General features: G+C 42.0%; 1 long non-coding RNA gene across 5 annotated transcripts in view; it reads left to right on the top strand.

The window, feature by feature from the left end:
* Positions 1–268: 268 nt before the first annotated feature.
* LOC116963168 overlaps positions 269–21,338 on the top strand; it is a 264,806-nt gene continuing 243,736 nt past the window's right edge. For 4 of the 5 annotated variants that reach the window (XR_006166889.1, XR_006166887.1, XR_006166885.1 and 1 more), the window contains exons 1-2: positions 1,383–1,627; positions 3,815–4,120. This is a non-coding gene — a long non-coding RNA (uncharacterized LOC116963168). Of the gene's footprint in view, positions 353–1,382; positions 1,628–3,814; positions 4,121–21,338 lie in introns of those variants that run through there. The other variant, XR_006166888.1, reaches the window with a different exon arrangement.

Below are 21,338 nucleotides of genomic sequence, written 5' to 3'. Positions count from 1 at the left end.
CGCCGCCCTGACGTGGGGGTCCCGCTCCGGGCGGGCCGCCCCGCAACCCCCCCCCCCCCCCCACGCCGCCCTTTCCCGAGCGTGGAATGGGATGCGCGGGGGCGGGGGACCAGAAAGTTAGGCACCGTGGGGCGGAGGGGCCGCTCCCCCACGCCTTTGTTCGGCGCCGAGGAGAGGACCCTTGGCGAGGCGCGCACGCACTCGCACCCACGCACGCCCACGCCCCGGCCCGCAGCATAAGCCTGTCCCGTGGGCCCGCCGTCGCCCCAGGGCCGGGGGGGGGGAGTGGGAAGGAGGAGGAGGAGGAGGATTGAGGCGGAAGGTGTCTCTCCAGCCTCCCCCTCTCTCCAAGGTGAGTTGAAGCTTCGCTCCGGCGCTTCTTTTGTCTCGGTGCGAGGCCGCCGCGCACCCCCCGCCCCGCCCCGCCAAACTTTCGGCGGGGAACCTCAGCGCCCCGACGGTTCGCCCGTGGGCGGGGGGGTCCGTGGGCCAGGGCCGGGCAGGGCTGCGGGGACGGCCGCGGTTTCCCGCCCGGGGCCGCGCCGTGGGTGCCGTGGCGGGAGTCCCCGCGGGGGTGGCCGGGGGGGGGGGGCAGGTGAAGGGGCCGTGGGGCCGTGGGCGGCCCCTCCTTCCCTTTTGGTTTCTTTGGGACGGATGCGGTCGGCCCCATCCTCGCGCTTTACGCAACAGGTAGGGATGCCAGGAGGTGGCCGCAGCGGCGTGGCACGGAGCCGTGGCCAGGAGCTTTTTCGGGGGGCTTTTTTGTTACGGCCCGTGGAAAAGTGCAAAGACGGGGGGGGGAGAGGAGGAGAAGCAGCAGTCTTCCCAAATTCCCCTTCAGTTGTTTATTTATGTACTTCCCGTGTCCGTGCAAAAAGGGTTCGTTTCGCAACTCCGGAGTTTTTTCCTTCTTCTTCTTTGTTGTTGGTTTTGTTTGCTTTGTTTTGTTTGTTTTTCTTTTTTTTCTTTTTATTTTTTTTTTTTATTTCTTTCAAACTTACTTTTCTTTATGTCCTGCCTCTGCCCGTCTCGTTCCGGGAGATCAAAACTGACCGAAACCAGATACCCAGAGGCTTGTCCTCACTGACAGTCGGGGGAATCCAAACAAAGAGGTGCATCTACCGGAAATAATGATTTGAGAGATGTTTCTCTCCCTTTCCACCCCCATTCCCCCGACCCCCCGCCGCCCCCCCCGCTTTTAATTTTTTTTTTTTTTTTTTTTTTTTCCCTGAGGGGTTCAGTTCGAGGGAAGTTTTGCGCCGGCAACGGGGTCGGGGCTAAAAAGGGATGGAAAAGACAGAAAGTTGCAGTGGGGAGGGGGGAGGTGGGGGGGGCGAGGGCAGTGCGGGACCCCGGCCGCGGGGGGAGCGGGGCCGCGGGGGACCTGCCGCCGCTGCCGGCTCTTTGTCTGCTCGGGCAACTTGGAACAAAAGGAGAAACTCGGATGAACTCTCTCCATCTCTCTCTCTCTCTCTCTCCTCTCCCGGGTTATCTCATCTTCGGCAACTTTATCCGGAGAGATTTACTCAACTTTCTCCGAGCTCTCTCTCTCCCGCCGCTTGAAAGCAAACAGCCCCGCGGTAGGCTCCTAAGGAAATCGGGTTTCGCAGTTTAAAGAAAGGAGAAGGTACGTTTGGACTTAGGGTGTATTGTTCTTTCTCGGCTCCGTCGCTCCCCCCTTCCCCCCCCCCCCCCCGCAAGCTGCGCTCTGGGCTGGGAGTGCGCGGGGGGGGGGGGGGGGGGGGGCTGCGGGCCAGCCCAGCCCTTTCTTTGTACTTTTCGGGAGCACATGCAGGTATTTTTTGGGGGGGTAAGGCAGTCATTCCGCCCGAGCTCCGGTAATGGAGGCTGGGGGGGGTGGGGTGGGGGTGTCTTGCCTCCTGCTTATGCCTGTTTTGTATTTTGTTTTAGCGGTGTTGTTTGTTTGTTTGTTTTGATGTTGTTTGGTTGTTTTTTTGGAGGGGGGGAAGTGGGCTCAGTGAGCTTTCTGAGTCGGGCTGTGTTTTTTAAGAGTTGGGACAGAGGGAAGCTGAAGACGGGGGCAAAATTTCTTGGGATTGTAGGAATCTTGGGGGTCTTGGCCAAGGAGTAGGGGGCTGGGCGGGGGGGGGGGGGGGTGGCTCTGCTGGGTGCCAGCTGGGCCGGGGACACCACAGAGGGTCACCCATTGCTGCTGTGGGACCATCCCAGGGGAGCAAGGTGCGCAGAAGTGTGGAGGGGCAGTTTGGGGAGGGGAGGGATCAGAGGGAGGACTTTGTTCTTCCGAACGTGTTGATCATAGCGGAGGGGGAGAGTGGGAAGGGTCGGTCCAGGCTTGGCCCTTCCTCGGCTTGGCTTCCCCTGCACAGGGCAGCCGTCTGCGTCTGATAGTTGCCTCGGGTTTTGTCCCGTTCTTTTTGGTATTCGCGCTTCCTAGAACAAGCATCGCAACTTCAGAAAACTTACTCTTGTGCTCTTTGTACTTTTCTTATTCTTGATTAATTCAGTGCCTTCTATTTTCCCCTTCCGTTTTTCTATGCTCTGTAACAACTGCCACTTTTCCTCTTTTTTCACCCCAGTCCACTACTTTCCCTTTCCTGCGTTATTTCCTTGTCCTAATTTGCCAGTTGTCCCTCTCTCTCCTTGGATCTATCCATTTCAGAATATCTGAAGTCTCTACTTTTTTGCTTTCTGTTGCCACTCATTCTCCTTCTTCCTGGTCCTTTGCCACCTAGTTTTCTACCTATATTCTTGCTTCCACTTCCCACAAAAAGCTCCTTTTGCCAGGTTCTTTATTTTCATGCATGCATCGATATGCTCAGGTTTCTCCTGATGTGAAGCAAATATAAAAGCTTCTTCCCATTTCCTCTTCTGAAACTCTTCTTCTGTGGTCTGCCCTATGTGCATGTTAGTTGTACTGACAGACCTTCTAGCAAAAATTCTTGTTCATTCACCAATATTCACCTTCTCCTTTCTTCTCATCTTTATCTTTGTGCGCATGCATCTTCCAGTCTCTAAAAGCTGCGTCTAGTTCCTCTCCCTCATCCTTGGTGTGGAAGTTTGTTCTTTTCCCTTTCCCCCACTCCAGCTTGGTAGACCTGACGCAGTTCTTCATGTCGTTATTCCTTCCTGTGCAGAGTACTCAAACTTTTCTTCCCATTCTTCCAATTCCCCTTCCCAACCTAAGCAGAACTTTGGGTTTGGCGTGGGTTTGGCTGCTTTGGCTTTCTTCGTGCTGGGCCAAGTGTCATCAGTGGTGATCTTCACCCAAGCCCAGCTGCAGCAGCCCAGCTGCTGGTGGAAATGCCGTGGGGGGACACTGAGCTGGGGCTAAGGGCGGGACACAAAAGATCACTATTAAGTTCTCTTCCACCATCCTGATCTGTTTCCTTCAAAAGGGTTGGTGAGTTTTATTGGGGCTTTTATTGCTACTAGGGGCTTTTTTATCGACTTACTCTTTTCATGAGTTTTGAAATACCTGCCAAGGCAGTTGAAGAACCTTTATATTACCTTTCTTTCCTGTCACTTCTGTGCTTTCTGCAACACAAGACTGTACGATATGTAGAGAAATTTGAAAGCCTTTTTCTTAAAGCACTGAAAATACAAGAGCGACAGCATCCAGCTTGAGTCTTCTGTTACACTCCAGCCTGGTGATGCTTTTATAGTGAAATGCTGTTAACCAGGCTTCCAGTTTAGGATGTGTCTAAATCTGTGAAGGAATATGTGTTTGAAATTTATTCAGAAGAATGTAACTTTATATTTGTATATTAGTCCCTCTGCGTGGTGTGGCAGAGTTACTGTGCTGAACTAACACTTCTTCCTCTTATTTGATCAGGTCAAAACATGGTCACTGGGGAAATGGAATGGTTGCCAAAATGTCAGACTGTGATGGGTGCCATATTGCATTATTCTTTGAGCAGTGGAATACAGCTTGGTATTCTTCAGGGGTGGCTAACGTGGTACAAACTGTAGCGTACAGCTGCTGAACATCTTAACCATTTGGATTCATATATAACTTACTGGACGCCTGGAAGAAGTGGAAGAGCTTTTTGCTGAAACTTGAGGATATTGTGGGAAATGCTGCTGAGAGCCAATTGGATTATATCGCTATCTGACATCAAGGTCCTGCAGCTGATGAAAGGTATGCTTCTCCCCTCTTGCAAAAATACTGTGTCTCGTACATCAAAATACTAAGTGCATTGCTTTTGTTTTAAACAAACGTGCTCTGTAACTTTTTTTTTTTTTGTCTTTGCCTTGTTGCTGATGCCTCCCAATAGTTTTGAGTGGTGTAATCTGACAGAAATGCCTTACTAATGGTTTGGCAATGTTTATATCTTAAATGTAGAAGGAAAAACTGAACATGAAAGTATTTTTGTTTTCAGCGTTAACTGATATTTTCAAGGTGATGACTTCATTGGGTCTAGGAGTGCTTAGCAGCTCTAGAAAATCAGACTAGTTAACTTCTAAGAAAAATGAGTTAAAAACAACTAAACCAAAGTATTTTCCACAATGATGATCTTCCAATTAGCTGACTTTGTTTAAAGACATTTCTGAATTTTGAACTGAACTCAAGAAAACAACCTTCCATTATTTAACCTCTCTTCTTCCAAAGAGCAGGAAAAATCTTAGGGAGGCTTGTATGGGGGAGAGAGCAAATAGAAATATTTAACTGCAAAATTCAAGGAGTTCTTTTGTTTCATGTGTTTTTAAAGTTTTAATTTAAGGCTTTTTTGCGGAGCACGTTTGCATTCTGAATGTCCTAGTACTGTGAAAGTCTATTGAATGCAGACAGTGCTCAGTTTTCTTGTTACTGTACGAGATAACCGATGTACAAAAATGAAATGAAAACTAGTGGAGAAAACAAGCTGTTAAAGAAGAGTTATTAATAAATAACAGATTATTCTTGAATCTAGATTAAGTGTTAATCCAATGGTGAGGAAATCATTGAGCCTCTTAGTGATCTATGAAAATTGCAAAGCAAATTTTAAAATGATTTAAAATCTGATCCTTTTAAACCTGTTTTGTACTCTTCTTATTTATAGTTGAAAATTAATTACATTAAAATAGTTGGTGTTGCTGCCTATTTCAGCTCATCTGGTTGGTTCCAGCCTATACCATATGTAGGGCAGGCAAGTATTCGTAATCTTAAGAAAAGTGCTGAGCTGGCTGGCCTACTTTAGAGCAAAATAGAAATCGGAACGAATAATCACTTGTTATCCTTTCCAGTTGTAAACAGAGATACAAGAAGCAATACAATCCTAATTTCCTGGTCCTGACTGTGTTTTAATAAAGACCTACTCTTAATTTTCTTGATTATTAAGGATAAGTTTTTTGCTACATACTGAATGCAACTATTTAGATTTCCTTTCTTAACATTGCCCTGCATTTATACTATTTTTGAACTTTGCATGACTTAAGTTATCCATATGAACATCTTTATTTTGAAGTCTCAAAAAAAATAAAGTCTTAGGCTGTTTGTAGAAAGGGGGAAAAAAAGAATAATAAATGCATTGTGCTGGGTAAAAATATTTAGAGCTACTATCTGGTGTCATCTTGGAAAAGCAGCCCAGTAATTACATTTCTGTATTTAGAGGAAACCAAAACTGTGATCCTTTTTCCTTCTCAGTGCAGATTTGCTTCTTGTTCAGTTTCTTCTCGGGTACTTGCTGCTCTTTAGGAAAACTAATTTGGATAGAAAAGTTACAGTTCATTTATCTGCATGAAAATCACTCGTTTTCATCAACACTGAAAACTCAAGTGAATTTTTTACTTACAATTAATGTAAATAGAGACAACTCCTTATCTTCGCTTAATATCAGAGTTTGTGTAGATTGAATCTCATCATTATCACAGGATTCAGGATATATTATGTAAATTATTAGATATATTTGTGTTTGTTTATACCTGGAACATTTAAAACGTTAATAACTTGGTGACAAATCTGTTAAGCTTTAAAGAGGGGCGAATAGAATTTATCTGTCTTCAGACTTCTTTGGACTAATTCCAGTAAAATGAAAAGAAGCATTCTCATATTTGGAGATAAGATCTGCAGAGAGAGGAGAAGTAGGGCTAGCTAGGAAACGTTTAGCGTGGTCATTCCCAGCTGGTAGGTGCGCTGTGTTGGTGGGAGGTGAGGCCCTTGCTGGGCTTGCACAGAGAGGGGGGAAAATGCTTTTTGCAGGCCCTGGCTGGAACGTCCCCGTACTTTTCCTCCTGGAAGCAGTCCCAGGGAAAGGGGTGGCGGCAGCAGGTGAGGCAGGGGGTGGACGGGGGCTGAGGGGAAAAGGGCAGCACCTGGGTGATGGGGAGTACCTGCCTTAACTGGGGTGGGAGGCAGCCCCGTTGCTTTCAGCGGGGGCTGGCTGTGAGGAGCGCGGGAGCTGCTGCTCGAGGGGAAGGTTTCAGGTACGTGAGCCCCAACGCTGTAGGCTCTAAAGTGTGCGGAAAGCCTTGTTCCTGTGGTTTGTCTCTGGTTGCAGTTGGGCCATTGCTTGCTTTGCTTGTGACGGTCCTGGAAGGCGATGGAATCCCTTTCTGGGCAGTATGGTCTTGGGGGGAGTGAGCTCTGAACTCCCTCTCACAACCGTACCCTGGGACGTATGGTTGTTAAGCCGGTAGCAGAATTTATGCCTAAATCCAACAGTTTGAGCAGCGGTTCCTCCTTTGAATTGTGCTCTCGGTTAAGGAGGTCTTGTAACCGCCGTACTTTGCGTGAGAAAGTGTCTTGCTCTGTGGAACTGTGGTGAGAGTAACCACTGCGCCGTCCCAGGCCAATCGAGCACAAGTGCAGAAGGGGTTTAACAGGCTGCAAGCAGTGCGTGTGCAGCGTGCTGCGGGCAGGTAGGTTGCAGTGTTGTGAGGAACGGGCAGAGGAGAAAAGATCAGGTCTTGTAACTTTTGGAATTTTAGGGAGGAGATGGAGGCAGTGGTATATGGAGGAACTGATCAATGAACATTTAGGATGGTAGAAAGGGAAATGTGATAAGGGCTTTATTTTATCGCTTTGATTTTTGCTTCCCTTTAGTTGAGATATCTTTTTTTGGGGGCATGACCTCCATAATTCTCTAGTGAGGTCGAAGTTTCTGTAGGTCTGTGTGTGCCCCACTGTTTCCCAGTACACAGAGGAGACAGGGGTGCTGTCCTGAGGGCCTGCTGCCTTTCACCCCTTGGTGGGAGGCCCTGCTCCTGGTGGGGCAGGACAAAGGAGCTTCCTTCTCTGGAGGCTTTGCCGGGGCGTCCTCCTTGGGATGAAGAGGTACAGTTTGACTCTTGAGTAAAATTTTGGGAAAAAGCTTTCGGAAATACAAGTGTTAGGCCCTGAAAGGGCTCCCAAATGGTCCGAAGAATGTTGTGCAATTATGAGGTGGATGGCATGGCAAGCGGTGACTTTGTGCTCCTCACTGGGAAGGTGAGGTAGAAGCTGTAGGACAGGGCATATTACTAGAATGGAGCTGGCTTTGTAGCCTTGGTTCTGTAGAAAATGGTATAGATAACTGTATGTGGGTTTTTGTGTGTGTTTTTGTTTTTTTTTTTTTTTATTTTTCCTCTTTATTTTTCTCAATGCTGGTTGAACCTCATGTGCTTAATCATATAGCTTCAAATAGTAGAAATCATAATTGAAAACATAATGTTTTCTTTTTTTACTTACTTGCTTTCACTTGCTTGTCAACTTACCAGGTAACTTGAGGTACAATACTCTCACAGAATAAATATAAGTGTTGGAGCATGGTTTGTTTCTTTTTAGCTTGTGTGAGCAAATTTTGTGAGAGAGGGAGAAGGAAGCTGACCAAGGCTGGAAGGAGAGAATTGTCATTTGAAATCTGGAGGTGATGATGGGGGTTTATACCCACCCCCCCTCCATTCTATTACTGTTATGATTGAGAAATACTTGCATGAAAACTTACAATGAAAAGGAAGCTTCCAACATGAGCTGCTTTCTGTAAAATCCTATCAGTTATGACAGGATAGAGGCATATGGTGTCTGGAATAGTTTTCTTTATCTTGATGGGATTTATTTTATGTAGCAAGAAGCTTTCCAATTCACTAATGGATTCTATTTTGATTCTTGTTTTTACTTGCATTGTTATAACATGAAATTTGTCACAAACTATTTGTGAAGCCTGACATAGGGTGCTATTGTGCTTGATATCTTGACCTTTCCTTGATTAAAATGCATAGATGGATTTGGGTTTGGTAGGGGAAATGGATGAACTAGGGGTATTAAGAATATTTTAATACAAAATTAATTGTGGTCTTCGTGTGAGGACAGGAACAGTACTTCCCCTGAAAGGTTATAAGACTACTGCAAGTGTGGATTCTGTATTGATATCTGTGAATATTGTAGATTAGTGAAAACATGCCGCATTTAATTCTGTACAGATGAAAGGAGAGAAGAATACTCATGCCTAATCTAAATGTGCATGCTCCTGCTAAAAATAGCAAAATGATTACATTTTTTTAATACTTTAAAAAGAAGCCACACTTCTATTTAGGAACAATGTTGCTACTTTATGAAATATACTGCCTTTTGACACATCTTAAATGTGCAAGTATCATTTTTTCTGACACTTCGTGTGGGTATATTTTTTTTTTTTTAACTGTTCCTAAAACATTTTGTACATGAAATGAGTTGCCTTAAATCCTGCATGGGGAGATGAGGGTGGTGTTGCTCTGGATGTTGGCATTACTTCTACTTCAGAGATAAGGAAGGGCTGTGAAGTCTTATAATGAATGTTTGCATGGGATTCCGCACAGGCATGGGAGGCGGGTGGGAGTGGAGGGGGAAGGCATATGGTTGTCATAAAACTTAATAAATGGGCAATGGGGGCGGGTATTCTGGGCCAATAAGGATGGAGTCTGACTTAGTTGAGAGCCAGTGGTGATTGTCGAGGAAAGGAATTGGTGAGGCATCTTGAAATGAGAGCTAGTTGCTAGAGATCAATGCCGTAGAGAAAGGAGAGATGGATTTTGTGGGAATGGATGAGAAGCTGTTTGTCATAATTTATGTGTCTGGAGGCCTGTGCCATCAGAACGTTTCTAATGGGAAAGTGTAGTGAAATCTTTAAATGGCGGTAGCAGAGGTTGTAAATATCTCAGTCAGTAGAATTGGTTTCCTTTTGGTGTATGATAAAATTGTTTCTGTTTAATGCTGTACAAGGAAAAACTTTAGCTTTTCATGTTTTGAATTAAATTTGCTCCCAAAATAACTGCGGTCTTCAGTTGAGCGTACAAGTTAGCTTCTTCTGTTTGGCTTTGCAATACCGTGCAAGGCAAAAATTCATTTAGGTAAGTGGTTCAGGAATTGCATATGTTATTTTGAGATTATCTCAGAGGTGAGACTTTGGCTGCTCATTTAGTTATCTTTCAGAATTTGCAAATGGGCTTTTGGTTGGTATCAGTGTTCCTCTGTGCATATGCTCTGAAAATAATAGAAGTTGTGATGGCTCCAGAATACCTAAGGAGGTACCCTAGATTAAGCAGCAAACACTGAGGTGTATCTAAGCAATTTACTGCTTTTGTGCAGGCTGGTGTAGTGCCATGCGGTTGTTAATTTAGGCCTGTAAGCTACTTTAACTGTATAATGATGCTACGGGACTTGATCTGTTAGTTGTTGCTTCTCAGCTGAGCTTGCATATGATGTGACTTCAGCTCTGCTGGTGCTGGAGCTGGTAGCTCTGGGGGCTCTTCCCTGGGTTTCCCTGTGGGGGTGAACGTGGACTGGGTTGTGTTTTGTGTAGCAGCTGTTGTTTAAGGGCTTTGGGCTTCAAGTGTTGGAAACTGTAAAGGCATTGGAAGAGACACTCTTCCCCTTGCAGAAGCTGCATAGCCTTATTGGTTAAAAAACAGAAGATAAGAGGTGTTGAAAGGTGTGCTTGTCTTGGGGCTTAAGTTTGCCATAGTCAAATTTTTATGATGTAATAGAGGCAGTAGGTCTATTCATTAGAGCTCCTGGACTGGACCTGTGGAGCATGTTTAGGCGTGGGTCCTTATGGAAAACAGGCATTGGAAGGCAGGGTGGTTCTGGTTCACAACTTCATATTTTCAGTGCTTTTTTTGTTTGTTTGTTTGTTTATTGAAATTCATTACGCTTGCAAAAGAAGGAATGAAAGAAATGTAATTCTAAACCCAAAAGCTTGTTCTTTATCATGTAGATACCTTTCAGCTTCAGTATTTGTATACGTTATTTTTATAGTCTTAAATCTATGCGTTATGCGGCTTTAAAGTTTAAAGCTTTCTGTTTGCATATGGTTAAAATTTGTGTCCTAGATCATGGCTTGGTTTATCAGATTTGGATTAACTGCCATTTATTTTCTTCAAATGGCTTATTTTCCATGGTATCAACACCTGATATTTTAACATTATCATCCATCTTCAGGAAGCTTTGATGCATGGGCATTTCTAGCCTAATTTAGTTGATGATTTGAATGTGTTGTGAAAAATTTTGTTTAAACTGAGAGAAAAGTTGAGTGATTATTGCCTTTCAAGTGTGACCAGGAACACAGCTTACAAAAACAAATTAGCTGTCCCTGTAAAAATCTGTATTGTCAATTTAGTTTCTCTATGTATATCAGCAATGGGAGTCAGCTCGAGAGGGTTTGATGTATATCTCCTGTAGGAATTTCAGCACTTGGGCAGTGGAGAAAGGGGGCTATAAACTGGTATATGTTCATGACAGCAGTTCATCTAGTAGTAGGACCAAAAAGGAGGTTTTAAAGGCAACAGTAAGAGAAAGTTTCTCCCTCTCCCCAGAGAAATAAATGGACAATTTGCTTAATGTCTGTTGAGACTGGTTTTGTAATTCACAATGCATCTAGATGTGAGATTAATTATATGCTATTTTTTTAAAAAAAATGTCTTATTTAAACTCATATGTAGCACCTACCTTGTATGCATTTTAGTGTATAATAGTTTAGCACTAATACTGGAAGTATTTTCATCAGCCAATTTGAGTTATCCAGGGCACCTTTTTCCTGTTTAGCCACCAACATTTGAGCTGTTGTGTCTAAATCCAGTCATCCCGGCTGATTTTCAGCAGAGCTAAATAATAGTTGCCATTGACTTCAGTGGTGATACGGGCTGCTGGGGTTTTTGCAAAAGCAAGCCAGACATCAGAGTGCTTGTGTGTGTATACTCATACGTTACATACTTATACTTTAGATATAAATATATATGTATACAGGCATGTACACATGCACACCATAGAGTCCAAAACCAAAGGTGTGGTGCTTGAGACAGTTTCATGAAGGAGACAGCTGTTTTGTTTTTTTTTTTTCCCTCTGTTTGAAGCAGTGTCTAGTGCGTTCCCAAATCCTCCCCCTGTTGTCTTGTGTCAGTGGTCTTCTATGCTGTGTTTTTGTTTTGGTTTTTAGCTACTCAAAATGAAACATAGGCCCTGTTCCAATTTATCAGTTTGTTTCTTAAAATAAATCCTGTGTGTAAATTCAGATCAGTTAAAAAACATATAATGGAAAAGTGTCTATTGAATTAGTAGTGATCAGGTATATACTGAAATAATTCACTGTATTCAGTTGTAAAACACTTTATCTCAATTTCAGGCATACTGTTCATCACTTCCCCCCCTGCCCTTCAAAGACACCACTGAAAAGCAGCAGGGCATATCTGAAGTGGAGCTTTGACAAGCGCTAAAAAAATGTGTTTTTTTCAGCTGGTAATCAATCTGGCTTAACTTCATGTGTGTAATGTACAATGTATATATGTATGTACACACCTGTATATGTCGGCTTGATGAAATTAATTGCTTTAAATTACTCAGTGTAATACTAGGAGGGAGGGTTGTTTGTGTTTTTTTTTTTTTTTTATATCCTGTTTTAACATCTTCAGTAAGAATTGTTGTGAGTGCCACCAAAACTATGTGTGGAATGTTACTTGTGGTGGACTTCACGCAGGGCAGATCTATCAGTGGCTCTCTGTTGGAGGCAAGTGAAAGGATGTTTGCAAAGGAAGACCAGAACCATTCCCAGATTGATTGCAAATGCAAAGAAATCAATCTGCTGCTTTGACCTTGGATTGCATGTTGCAGTTGAAATAGTTTTTTTTGTCCTGAACACTGTTGCAAAAGGCAGTAGGTTCAGATATGATGGATCAGAGTGATAGTCAGAGAGAAAAGAGGCGGAGTAAGAATTCTTTTGCATACTTGTGTGTTTGAGACTGTTGTCCAGGGCTGTGCATTTTCAGCCTTTTCTTGAAGTGTTGGTACAGTCCTGTGAAGCATAGTTGGGCTGTCCCACAACTGTGTAGGAGGGCATATTCTAGACATTAAAAAATGTCTATAGCATTATTAAAAATAAGGATTTGCAGACACACTGTAGTCTGGTGGATAGTTTCTGAACATGAAGGGGAGGGAAGCTCTCTAGTTTGTTGCTCTGCTATATCAGAAATGATGTATCTGAGTGATAGTTGTTGAATTAAAGCAGTGTGTGTTCTAGGCTTCTGGTTGCTCAGTGTGAGTAGTGCTGTGAAAGCAGCCCAGGAATTGCCAGGAGCCTTTCTGCATATAACATTTTCCCTTGTGGTTTTCTACCGTGGGTAGTGGTTTATGGCCACGATTTGTGTAAAAGGAGTAGGGTGTCTTCATTGCTATTTTTTTTTTTATCCTGAATGCTTCCAAGCTGAAGAGAGCTATGAAGTAGACCCTATTATTTCAGGTCAGTGCCTGGATTAACTTCTTGGCAAAAACTTGTTATGGATCATATACTGCCATCACTGGAAAACACAGTAAGTGAAATAGGGTATCTCTAGTTCTGTTTAGGTAGGATCAATTTCTTCTATGAAAAAGAAAAAGAGAGTCTCTGTGGAGAGGCAGGGGTTGAATGTAGTATGATAACCACTTGCCAGAAAGATGCTTGATAGTAGTTAGCTTTTGAGGGAGATGCAGCCACTTAGCGTGTGTCTCTCTGAAGAGAACCAGGGTGCACTCACTTTAAGAATATTGTCATATCTGTTGGACAACAAATGTTGTCATATGTATTTTTAGTGAATTTTGACTTAATCCGCTTCTTGTTTCGGCATTCAAAGATGAGAAATACAGACGGTGAGGAATATTGCGGTGAACAGGTTGACGCCTGCATTTGGGTGTAGGGCCGTACTTGCTGTATAGCCGAGCTGGCAGAATATATCGGCATTATTGGCTGTCTTATTTTGTTTTCGCAAATGGGAAGGGGAACAAACAATTCATTAAGCATCACAGAATATTTAATTTCTCTTCAGTTTTGTATGGCTCTTGTCCTGTCTTGGTTCTCCCGGTTCTCGGTTTTAGAATTGCTATGCTAGCAGCATATGCCTTATTATTGCATGTTGAAATTGAAATAAGTAGAAATTGTATTTGAAAAAAATCGAGAGTAAGAATTCTGAATCTGTTAATATTAATTTTAAAATGAAATCTCATACTTAAAGGGCCAAAGTCTTTTGTTTGGGGAAGAATATCAATATAGAAGCTCTTCATCTCTAACTGAAATGGTGTCTAATTTATGCTTGATTCTTCTGCTAGGTTAATGTTAATTAGTTTAACATATCACTCATAAAAGATGTCATAGTTGAGTCATTGTGTAGGTAACAAATCTTGCACTGGCTAGCAATGAAGAAATATTACCTCTATTAAAACCCACACTTAAACCGTGGAGTCAGTAAGGACTCATGACATTTTGCAGTCATCCAGCTTAATGCATTTTAATGCCTTCAGGGGTGTGAGGCTTTTTTCCTGGGGGGATGTGTGGGGGATAAGCAAGTGAGGCAGAGCTTTCAGATTCTGCAGTACAGTATATAGCGTAGCCTGTGACAAGTGGGAAACCTGGTAGGAATGCTGGCTGAGGCTGGAGTTAGGGCTGGATACTGTAACACCAATTTAACCTTAAAAAAAATCTGTTCAGTGTTGGGTTACCCAAAGAAATCATACATAAACAGTGGCAAGAAATCTCAAATCTGTTTATATTCAGAACTCCAATAATTCGATATTAACAACACAGCTAATCATTTACAAGTATGCATGCTTGTAATTAACTAAGTAGTTTCATCCATCTCTGCCCAGAGAGAAGCATTAGAGCTGGACCTATAGTAGAAGGCAAATTTCACTTGTAATTGTGGAGTGGTTAGTATGACTCCATAATTTTTTTTTTTTTTTTTTTTTTTTTCCCTCTCTCTCAAATAATCCCCCAGCCTGTCAGGAGGTGATGGTGTGGTGCTGCCAACACAGCTGTGAGCCTGTGCAGAGTCCTGGCATTTCCAGCATACCGGACAGGCAGGGCAAGTCTGATCAGACCTTCAACCCAAAGATGCTGCCCACATTTATTTATCTACCTGTCTATTTATTTATACCATTAACACCTACATGGCAACGAGCAATTGAATAAGCATTTGAGAGTGTTGTTGCTTTCTCTGCCTGAGGAAGCCTGGTGAGCGCGAGGTCTCGAGGGTCGGTGGAGTTTCACTTGAGCAGCACAGGCAGGCATGGTTAAGAGCCAAGGACTTTGCATCAGAACTGTTAACATGTTTAAACTTCCCTCATTGATGATGGCAGAGGAGCAAGGCAGTCCCTCCAGTATGTGGCAGAAAATGTCTGAAACTTCAGAGGGCACTTACCAGTGCACCTCAGAAATCATAAACTAACCAAACAGATGCGTTTCCTTGCAAATTGTGTGCTTGTTTCCCTGTGAAGCAGATTACTGTAGCTTTGTGGCTACATGAACATGATGAGGTTGGCCTGGTTACTGCCTTGCAGTAAAATGCAGGTGAACAGCCAACATCACCTCACAGTCTGAACATCGGAAGAAACTAGGTTACCTCTTTAATCTTAGAGTATCCTGCTAAATTCAGTGTTTCAGATCTGAGAAACGGCAGCTTTGCAGCAGGTGGAGCTGGCGGAAGAAGAGGAGTGTTCTGCCTCCTGTCAAGCTCCTTTGGACTATTCCTACATTTCTACCCCAGTAGGAAGTGGAGCTGGTGGTTATTTGTTTTAGTGCAAAGATACAATGAAGCTTTGTTCATAAAAATGTACCACCGTTCTTTGACACCCTGCTTTACTGCTCATAGCGCAGGTGTGTTTGTTGCGTGTCTGGTAGTTAGGTGTGACATAAGACAACTATCCCTTTGAAGTGGCTACAATCTTCAGTGTGTCACACTGACCTCTTAATGAGATACTTGCTATTGTGTATGTAACTATGAAGATTAGGCTTCCCTTTAACTGAAGGACATGTCTTTCTATGAACAGGTTGCTCTTAAGGTGCTGTTTTCCTGAAATGGTTTTACTTTTAGCTTCCTTAGCCATTTGTTCATTCATTCATTTGCAATTATAAATTCTGGTTACCACAAAAGTTGAAAAAAATGTATCAAACGAGACTTCTTTCTGAATTTGCTTCTCACCTTGGATTTGCATTAAGCTTTCAGACCTCCTTTAAGTTTAACCATGAAAACTGAATATATTACAGTAATTTTATTAACATCAAAAGGCTTCAAATTGTTCACGTGTAGCTCTTAAAATTTATAAAGCAGCAGTTTAAGACTTTGAAATTCTTAACAGATGCTCAGTTATGTTCTCAGTATTTTGAGCTTAAAGCAGAAAGAATTTAACTCAATTATAATAATGTAAACCTTTCCCCTTTGCTTTGCATAATTAAATATTTTCATTTACATAGCACAGAACTTTAACATGCCAAACAGGGTAGATAAGCAGAAGAAAAAGGCAGACAAAGATGCATCTCTGATGCATGCAGAGTAGTAATGCACTTGCTGGTAATCTAACGGTGCTTATTAATAACTTTAAGTAGAAATCTGTATGCAAATTCCTGTGAATATGGATTGTATTTAATGTGTGATTTTTTTTTAAAAAAAATTTTATTTTTATTAAATTGGGTGCATCTCCTGAAATACTCAAAATACACTAGAATTGTGGCAGGAATACAGTAACCTTGATATCTTCTTCTACTTCTTGTGTTAATATGTTAATTAGTGGAACAGTTATGGGGAAAGATTAAGGTTTCCCTTTATTTGGCCAACTTTATGTGGATGCAGGAGATGGCTTGAGTATGCCTCTGCGGAAGTCGGTGATCCTGTATGCCTCTGATTTACAACTGGAATAGGAAAAACTATGCTACGGGTGGTGGTTACTATTACTTTAAGTGTATCAGATTCACCAGGCTGCTATAGGAGTAGTATCTCCATGGTATAATGTGAAGCATCAGGTGTTTTGAGTGCTACAGAATAGACCCAAGATCTGCAAACAAACAGCTGCACTTCTTTAAACTGCTGCTGTTTGTTGTGCCCATATCAGCAAAACGTATTGGACTGAAATGAATCTTTGCTATGTTCCTGAAGAAAATTAATGCAACCTTTGGCTAGTTTAATGTCACGCTTGAATCTTCCTGGAAGTGGGAGGATCAGTGATGTCCCCCTATAATAAAATGAAGCACTTCTGATTCTTATATTCCTAAATTCTTGAATTATTTAATATACTGCAGATTATGTCAAACAACATGTGATTAAATAAAAGTTTGTAAAATAAGAGAAAAATACAATTTTACTGTAGTGCCTTTTTGTTTGCTTACCTGGTGAAGTTTGAGGGTATGTGGCTTGGTTTGGTTGAATGCATACATCAAAGCAGTTTGGAGGTGGTTTGCATTTTTTTTTACATTTCTTACATGCTTCAGATCTCAAACTTAAGTGCCAATACATAGGATACATACAAGAATTCTATACATTAGAATTAAGAGAGGATGGATTTTTTGACAAAATTTAGATAACTTTAAGCACTATTTTCAGCACAGGATTTTATGGTACATATTAAACCACAGAATACAGTGGAAACCCCAGCAAAAGGCAGAGCACCTTGTGTATGCATATGTTAGGGGCAGGGGAGGAGGGGACCTTAAAGGAAGTTGGTGTATTTATCTTTGACTTTTTATTCACATTTACTGCAGGGATCCTTAGTTGATGAACTTTGAGAAATTGTTTCAGTTACTTATCTTTCTGGGGTTTTCTGTCAGTTGTCAGGGTTTTTTCTGTTTGCAAATAGATTTTCTAGTGCACTACAGAAAACCTTGTCACCTTTTTGCCTTGTTTGATGGGGGTGAAGATAAGAGTACAGGATGTAGGTGAAAAAGAATGAAAATTTTATTTCCAATGTAGTAAAATTTCATGTCCTAAAGCTTCTTTTGATCGCCATCCTTTTAATATAATGAGAGTAGCTGTTTGCTAAATACAAATCCAAGAGTGTAGGTTACTTGCTTAAAGAACAAGTGAAGCTACAAGAATCTCATTAGCTTTGGTTTTCATATAATCCGAAAAGCTTGTAACAGTATTTGTGCTCTTGTTTTTCTTTTTTCTTGCCTCTAACATTGATCATTAGGGTGCGCTTACATGTTCTAAAAAGGTCTTTGGGATCTCTGAGCGCCTTAATGATAATTTTATTGGTAGAAATGCAACTGGAGGCTGAGTGTGATGCTCTCTTAATATTCATTATTGCTCTTTTTGCTTTAGCTGTTAGGTATTTTGCCAGTTCTCTGTTCCATTCTTGCTTCATTAGACTTGTTCTACATCTCTGAAGGGTTATGAGAAGTTTGCATTATGAAATAGCTGCTTAGCTCAGGAAATAGTGGTATTCTCTAGATATTTTTGAGATGTTTTGATGTTTAGGAGAAAAATGGGTTTGTTTTGGTTTATATTGAGTTAAGTGTAGTGAATGTATTGGAGAAGTGTCAGTATTGTAGTCTGGTTTTGTGTATGAGGAGTAAACACTGTTCTGTGGTTTTGGTTTCTTAGCTGGATGTCTTTGTGTTGCCTTCCAGCTGGTTTTCTGTGTTTCTATATTCTCGCTGGCTCTGTTTCTGTTCATTTACAACTGGGTTTTACCATACTGAGGTGAGATAGGGAATTGTTTCGGTATATGTATTTAGGCATTTATCTAACTGTGTATGTGTATGAGGTGAGGTGGGGTTTCATTTCTTTTGCTAATAAGAATCCGGTGCAGAGAGCTGTAGGTAGAAGGTGGGGAAATACCTGTCTTGCTTACTGGATTTTGTTCACAATTAGCTTACACTATATGGCTTAATTTATTACAAAATAGTGTTGCTGCTTTGCTAAGCCTTTCTCCCTTTTTCTGTTCTTGACCTTGTCAAAGACTCTTAAAGTAATTGTGTGCCCGTTTCTCATTGAAAAACTAAACAAAGGCCCCTATATCTGACATTCTGAAAATAATATGGGAACGTAAGGCCTGGGACTCCCTGGAGTACAACCATTTATTTGTGTGGTGTGTGCACTTTTTCTCAGGTTTGTTTTTGTCCAAAGGTTTAGGGAGTGTCTGTACTTTCCACTTCCCAAGTCATTAGTGATTTGTGGATGATTTGGTCCAAGTTTAACTATTTGCCTGTAATCTCTGGGGATTAGAATTCCTAGATGTTTTAATACCAGGGACTGCTGTTAGAAACTGCTGTGAATAAGCAAGTCCTGATTTATACGTATTGAATTGATCCTAATGCCTGGGACTTGTTCCAGTAAATTCACACATCTGGGCAAGTGCCCAAGGTTTTCAATGAGTTCTTGTAATTTGCATATTGACCTTTGAGGGCTGGAGACTAGAATTAGGATATCATCCACATAAACCATAGTTCTTCTGTGGGACCTATTTTAGTATTTGTTAGCGTCTCTCAGACCATGGTTTATGTCATAGATTATGTTGAAGAGGGGCAGGGTGAGCAGACACTCCTCTCTGTTCTTGGTTGTGATAAAAAATATATATATATTGTTAACATATATATACACACACACATATATATATTTTTATTTAATGCAGTTTGAAAAACAGACCCCTCCACAGCAGTTTAATCCAATTGAGAGATGGTCAGTGTATCTCATTTTCCTAAGGATTCTGATGGCATAATCCCGTCAAACCCCATCATAAATTCTTTTCAGCATCTGGCAATACCACTGATGAGTGCTGTGATACTGCAGGTGACTTGATTAGCTGCTTGAAGTTGCCTGGTCCAGGCCTGGATGCAATAAATCTAACCTGATGTATTTTAATAATTTTGAGGGCAAACTTATTCAGTTTAAAATGGGAGTGGTATTGGGGGAAGCTTTGGCATGGAATCTCTCTGTGGTGGGACTTTGGCTGCACAGTGGAGGAGTGAAGTATTACTGCAGTAGAGGAAGACCATGCTAGGAAATAGTTAAACTGGACATACCAGCCCATGGAAATGTGATCCTTGTGATAATTAAAGGTGCAATTTATTTGAAACACACTCAGTTGTTGGCACCTATCCCTGGCTGGGTTATAGTGGATGTAGGTGGGGTTTTTTTCATGGCTGTAGGAAAAGGGCATCCTTTCCCTGAGCGCATCATGGGGGTGGTAAGAACGTTTGCTGTGCTTTTAGCACTGTTTAGGCTTTCCTGGCTTGCTTCTGAAGTTGGAGCCTTTTTCCTCTGGACTAAGAGATGCTTCTGAAATGCAGGGCAATGAAGTCCCCGGAAGGATCGGCCCTCCCTCCCTCCTCACCAGTTGTGCCAGTTGGAATGGGAATGGCATTTGGGGGTCCGTCTCTATAGAGTATCTGGGGAGTGTTACGTCCCCCCACGAGGTGGTTCTTTCCTGCCTGTGTAGTGGGAATTTGATTTCTTCCTTCAGTTCTGATCATTTTGCTCTAAGAGGTAATAGACAGTCCTCACTTGTGTATTATTTCTATGTGGGAGCTGTTTAATCATTATACCGGGATTTTCAGTTTCAGGTTGGGTACTTCGGCAGTGTCTAGATCTCAACTTGTGTACTCTATGGTCTGGATTTCTGGTTGTTGTGTGTGGTGTGTTATTTGTTTAGTGTTGTGTTTCCCCCCCCTTTTCTCCTTCTGTAATATCATTGTTGGAACTGGAATCCTTGAAGGTCTCTGGTTTGCTGTGAATGAAACCCATAAAGTCAGTACCTTGGGGGAGTGAGGTATCGGTTCTCAGACTGATCAGTCTTCTCTGTCCTTTGGGAGGGGAAGTGTCACTGAACTTCTGCGCTGGCTGGGCATTGCATTGTCTACTCCACAGTAATGTTTACATGGTTATTTGTATCTACGGCTGCTCTGATGGTATGAATATGAAAATGATATTTGTCTACCTATGAAAGGAAGGATTTACAGTATTCATGGGATAAGGGAAGAGCTCAGGGGCAGGAATGGTGATATTTATTCAAACAAAGTTTTATCTTTTTTGAGGAAAAAGGAATAACAAATGCAGTGGAACAATTTTTTTTTTATATGACATCCGAGTACAACAGTATGCACAATGATAATGTAATTGGTAGCTCAGGAGCTTTAATGTAGGAGGTATAAGTGATTTGATTAAAGGCTGATATGCTCAAGATCCTCACTGAGCTGTTGTGGGCACTTCAGGAAGAGCGTGAGAACAGGGCAAGTTTGTATTTGTGCTTTCACGGTTTCCAGTGATTTATGGCTTGTCTGAATGAAAGTGTCTTTGTAGTTAATAATCATCTGAGGATTTGTATTCCCTCACTTTTTGAACTGATGGGGACTGGTAGTATTCACTGCACCCAGTGGCACTGTCTTTCACAGTGGACTTCATGTGAAGAAATCTACTTTTGTTTGGTTTGAACATGCTATGAGCTGGGTTCCTCCAATGCTCCTCTGCTGTAACAGGAAAGGTGATTGTTTCCTGCTTGCCTAGCTGGCTGGGAAAGGATCTTGCAGAACTCTGCATTATTTCCCCTCAGTGGTCATTTTAAATAGGTTATGAGGCTAAAGGAGCCACACGTAGGAGCTGTCTCTTACCTTTGATTTTTTTTGCCTTTTGTTCTGTGTTTTCTAGTTCTATTGTATCCCATGGAGAGAAGAAACCAGGTTTATGTAGTGAGACAGCTTTTTTTGTTTGTTTGTTTCCTTCTGTATGCATTCCATAGTAATAATAATAATTGATAGCATTCTGCTTCCTTTTTATTTTCCTTTTGGACTGCTACAGAGAATGAAACTATGAAGCTGAAAAGCTGTAGCCCTTCCAGAGCTGTCCCAGCTGACAGTGCAGGCCAAAAAAAGAGCTGGAAGGGCTCGTTTCTCTGAGTCAGATAGCAAGTACAAGAATCAGTATAGTAGGGATAGTCTGTCCTTATTGTAGGCTAAAAATGCAGAAACTGTTTGTTTATTTTTGTATCCAGTACAACTAAATAAAAAGCAATATTGTTTACTACTTAAAGGTATTGGTGGAACAGAGGATTTTAAACAAATCTTCTGATGATTGCATCATTAGCATTTTGACAAGTATTTGTCGCAGAAACTTAGTGTATTTTCTTGAGTGTGTGCTGCTACATTTTTATTAAAAAAAAATAAAAAGTTATTTCTGACAGCCATGGTTTTATTTTT

Source organism: Tyto alba, unplaced genomic scaffold, assembly GCF_018691265.1.
Source record: "Tyto alba isolate M040663 unplaced genomic scaffold, T.alba_DEE_v4.0 Super-Scaffold_48, whole genome shotgun sequence".
NCBI lineage: Eukaryota > Metazoa > Chordata > Aves > Strigiformes > Tytonidae > Tyto > Tyto alba.
The sequence above is the reverse complement of the archived record's forward strand: the minus strand, read 5'-3'. Positions and strand labels throughout refer to the sequence as shown.